The sequence below is a fragment of the Trichosurus vulpecula genome, chromosome 1 (genome assembly GCF_011100635.1).
Source record: "Trichosurus vulpecula isolate mTriVul1 chromosome 1, mTriVul1.pri, whole genome shotgun sequence".
Classification (NCBI taxonomy): Eukaryota; Metazoa; Chordata; class Mammalia; order Diprotodontia; family Phalangeridae; genus Trichosurus; species Trichosurus vulpecula.
This window is the reverse complement of record NC_050573.1, coordinates 450,339,120-450,343,642: the sequence shown is the minus strand read 5'-3', so window position 1 is coordinate 450,343,642 and position 4,523 is coordinate 450,339,120. Positions and strand designations below refer to the sequence as shown.

At 36.0% G+C, this 4,523-nt stretch overlaps 2 pseudogenes; one reads left to right on the top strand and one right to left on the bottom strand.

Moving 5' to 3' along the window:
• Positions 1-2,649: 2,649 nt before the first annotated feature.
• LOC118839732 lies at positions 2,650-3,493 on the bottom strand (annotated as a pseudogene).
• A 242-nt stretch (positions 3,494-3,735) lies between these two features.
• Positions 3,736-4,234, top strand: LOC118839721 (annotated as a pseudogene).
• The last annotated feature ends 289 nt before the right edge of the window (positions 4,235-4,523 follow it).

The following is a 4,523-nucleotide window of genomic DNA, read 5'->3' as shown; positions in this document are numbered from 1 at the left end:
TGTTTAATACTGATTGGAAGTCTGATGAAAGTGAAGACAAGTATAGGCTACAATAGATGAGGAGGATTTATAGCCAAGAGCAGGAAAGATATTTCAACAGGGGGAATACCATGGAAAAAAATCAGTGAAGGAGAGATCTCGTTATATGTGGGAGATAATAAAGTGATCCTCTGACTGGGACAAAGGTTGGATACTAGGGAGAAATAAAGATGGATAGAGTGGGACCAGAGCATAAAAGACCACAAAGGGCAAGAAAAAGAGTTTGGACACGATATACTATACCGTAAGGATCTGTGGTACATTCTTCATCAGAGAAGTGACATAAACATGGTTTTGCTTTCATTTCCTTCTCACGTGAAGGATTTATCATATATATATATATATATATATATATATATATATATATATATATATATATATATGTATATATATAGTAGAATCACCCAAACACTTCTGACAATTGTATTTTCCTTTTCCCACAATCAAACTTAGACATTAGTGAATTGAATCCATTAAGTGATACCTTGTAATGTGTCCATGAGAGAGCACCTTGGCTAGGGAAAAAAATAATTTGGTTGGAACAGCAAAGTAGTTAAAGATGTTTGATGATAGGTGGCTATAAACACCAAAAATGACCCTGTATTTTTATGTTAGATGAGTGAAGTTGAAATATCCTTTTTGCTGAATTTGGAAGAGTTAGGACTTAGACTGAGATACTCTTTAACAATCTATGATTTAATTTCTTGGATGCAGATTGCAATCTCACTATGTCTTTTTTTTAAACAGATTTTCCCCCCAGGATTTTATTGTTAGAATTTACCAACAAGATTCCTAGTTCTTCAAGACAGTATGCATAAATGTATGTATTGTAAATGTATATACATACATGTGTATATTTATATATAGATAATACTACTCCAGCATGGACTTGTGTTGAATGGAATTATTTTCATGGTACCTGATGCAGGCTGGTAATGAACTCTTATCCAAAATATAGATGTAAGGAGATTCAAACAGAGCATTGGAAAAGCAGAGAAATGGACACAGGACATGAAAGTAAGCCTGAAACTGTGGCTAACTCCTGCCACTACTGATAGGCTCACTATGTCTTAATAAATGTTTTTACATGAGTTACTCTGGTTTTTTAAAAAAAAATGTTATCTGGTAGTCAGGCTTTTTAAACTTAACATACAGTCCCTTGCTGGACCTGTCCTTAAGTCTTTCTTATTTTGTAGAACCTTCTAGAGATTGTGCTTTGCTAGTGGAACCTTCAAGAACTCAGAATCACATCCATATGACAGGAGGCATCAGAGTAAGCCTTCAGTGTAAGAAGATTAGGACAAAGCTTAGGTCAATTAGAATTTAGAGCTCAAATAATGTTGATGACCTTCTTGGTCACCAAAAGCCTTTGCTAGCTTCCTAAACTCATTGAGAAATCCTAGTTCTGTTAACATTCCTCCAGGCGCTCCTGTTGCAAGATGACATTGTATTGGAACATCGCAAAGCCTCCCAAATGACATCTAGAATGCTTTAAAGAATTTGGCTTAATTATTTATGCAGGAAAAATTAAGTGGAAGAAAAATGCCTGTTGTCCAGATTTTGATATGATATGATATATACATATATACGTCTAACTTGGACAGATACTATAAACTAGGCCCAGAACTAAACAGGAGAACTGATTTTTGGGAAATTGTTCAGGGTTTTTAATGACTACAAGCTTCTTCCTGAAACAGAGGTCTATCTTTTTTTTTTTTTTACCATAGTTAAATAATAATACTTTCCAGTAAAACTGTAGGCAATAGACAAATGTTAATATGTGGTTTTCCAAGTCAGTAAGTGGCTCATGGAATACCTTAGCCTCCAAAGAATGAAAGCTCAGGATCACCTCCCCCAAAATGGAGATCTGCATTGTGAGTGTGAACAGGTTACAACACATAACCAATAAGGAATTGTGCAAGAGAAGCAACAGAAGGATTGCAGAAGAGAGACATATGACCCAAAAAGGTAGACTGTTCACATTGAGAGAGTGAGCAATAATGGATGGATTCTACCTTGTTCCATCGATAGCCAAACAATGTTGACAGCTATGGGAATGCCATTAGCTAGTTAGCTGGATCCGCTCTGGAGGAGGAAGTGAACAAGAATTGCACAGGATAAGAAGGTGTAGATGGTTTGCAATCTGGAAGAGAATACCCACATTGGTGATATGATAAATTCATCAAGGCACTGAAGTATCTGTCCCTGTGGAAACTTAGCACTTGATTTCTATATTCTTCTATGTATTACTTCATTTTCCCCCCAATGCATTGTCTTTATTCAGTTGCTGAGACAATTTCATCATTTAGTTCTTTACAGGACTGATACATCCAATGATTGATTTTTACATCAATAAGAACATTTGAATTACTGTATTCTTTATAACCGACTGTGTTCATTTGAATATTCTGTGGTTTTTTAGACTTAGTTTAACAAGGATTTCAAATTGATCTTAAGCAATGACACATGTCTTCTATTAGGTTACTTATGGGGAAAAATTGGAATCAGATTGCTTGTTTTAATATATTTATTTATAAGGTGATCAGTTATTTGATAAAAACTGCTTATCTGTTAATTTTTATAATTGTGAGATTTCTCATAGATGAAGTTTTATGTGTTAAGGTATTTTGCATAATGTCTGATATGATCCTTCAAAATTTTTCAATGAAGTAGTAGTTATGACATATCCTTCTTGCAGTATGAAAACAACTGGAATTTTCCTTTCTACGCAGGCAGGAAGTAACTTCCCTTCTTTAAGATACCAGTCATCTTTGTCTTGCTCAATTAATATGTCTACCTGAGAATCTGGATAAGACTTCACAAGATGAGTAGCATCACATTCCCCCCACTGACTTTGATCTGATTATAAATATCCACCCAAGGTCTTTCCCCACCAAGGACAGAGCACAGGATTTCCAATTGAACAGAATGATGAAACAGATTTATATTTGTTGGGATTCTTCAAAGAACACATCATAGTTCCATGGCCTCCCATAGAGTGGCCAAAAATAGACATACTCTCTGGAACAGTCAGAAAATTGACATCTATCAGCTTGGACAGCTCATCTATTATATAAGAATACATCACATAGTTGGTTTTCCAAGGTTCTTCAGTGGTATTCATGTAAAAACCAGCACCAGGTCCAAAGTCCCAGCTGTCATCTTCTCCTTTAAAGCCGTAGCCATGAGGACTGTTACCTGGTATAATGATGATGAGATCATGTCTTGCTGTAGTTTGTTGATAACTGTTTCTTGGTAATAAAATTATGTTCTGTGCAAGTTAAATCAGACAGATAGTATAGAACAGGACATTTCCCAGTTTCTGCCTTGGGTGTGGTGGTAAGTAGATTCCAAATTTCACTTTATATTTTAGTTCTACATTGTCATGCTTATCCACTTTCTGAAAACCCTCAAAGCACTTGTTGTTATACATCAATTTCAAGGCCACAACTTCTTTGCTATTCAGTTGCTACTGTTTTTCTACTCACTGCCACAAGGTCACTGACAGAAGATGTATGATCCTTGGCTAGTGTAGGTGTAGGTAGAGACAGAAGAAAGTGAGGAAGGGAGGTGAGGGAGGAGAGGATGCTATATGTTTAATTATCTAATGTTTTAACCATTTAAACCAGAGGTGTCAAAGCCCTCCCTGTGGCTGAACAAGATTAAAATGTGATTAGGAGGCAGTAGGAATGAAAAATGACCCCAGAGGGCCCTGAGTCCGTGACGTTCATGTGTTTGGGTAGTATTTGTCGCTCATCTATAGCAGAAGCGGTTTTTAGGAAACTTGTAACTGATCAAATATTTCAGATAAATGGGGGGTAGACAATACAGCAACATCTACATCTGAAATAGGAAACCTCCTGATTAGCGAGGGCAGACTTGCATGAAAAAACATGGCATTACCATGAATCATATTACCAGGCAGATTACCAAAGAAGATTCCCTTACCTTTGATTACATGCCGTGTATAGATGAAAGCAATCTGAGAGATTTGAATAGAGAAGTTTATCAAGTTAAAAACTTCAAAGCTAAAATTGAACTTCTTGGAAGCTATGAGCCACAGAAACAATTTATCATTGAAGATCTATATTATGGAAATTACTCCCATTTTGAGCCTGTTTATGAGCGATATGTGAGGTGCTGCAAAGCATTTTTGGAAAAAATCTCATTAGGGCTCACACTCATTTATTGCTAAAGGCCAACAGTGATTGACATCAAATTAAAAATGGCATATGTATATCAGATAATGTGTTATTAAGGAGTAATAATCTGCAAAAAAAGAGTGTAATTAGGAAACATTTAACAAAACAAATAACAAAAGAATAGATAATGTTAATATGTGGTTTTCTAAGACAGTCAGTGGCTCACAAGGATCCTTTTGTATGGTTGTGTGGCCCCCCTTTCTACTGAGTTTGACACCACTGACTTAAACCGTGAGACCTTGTCTACGAAGCTCACTTCAGTAATTCTCAGCCCAGCACAGA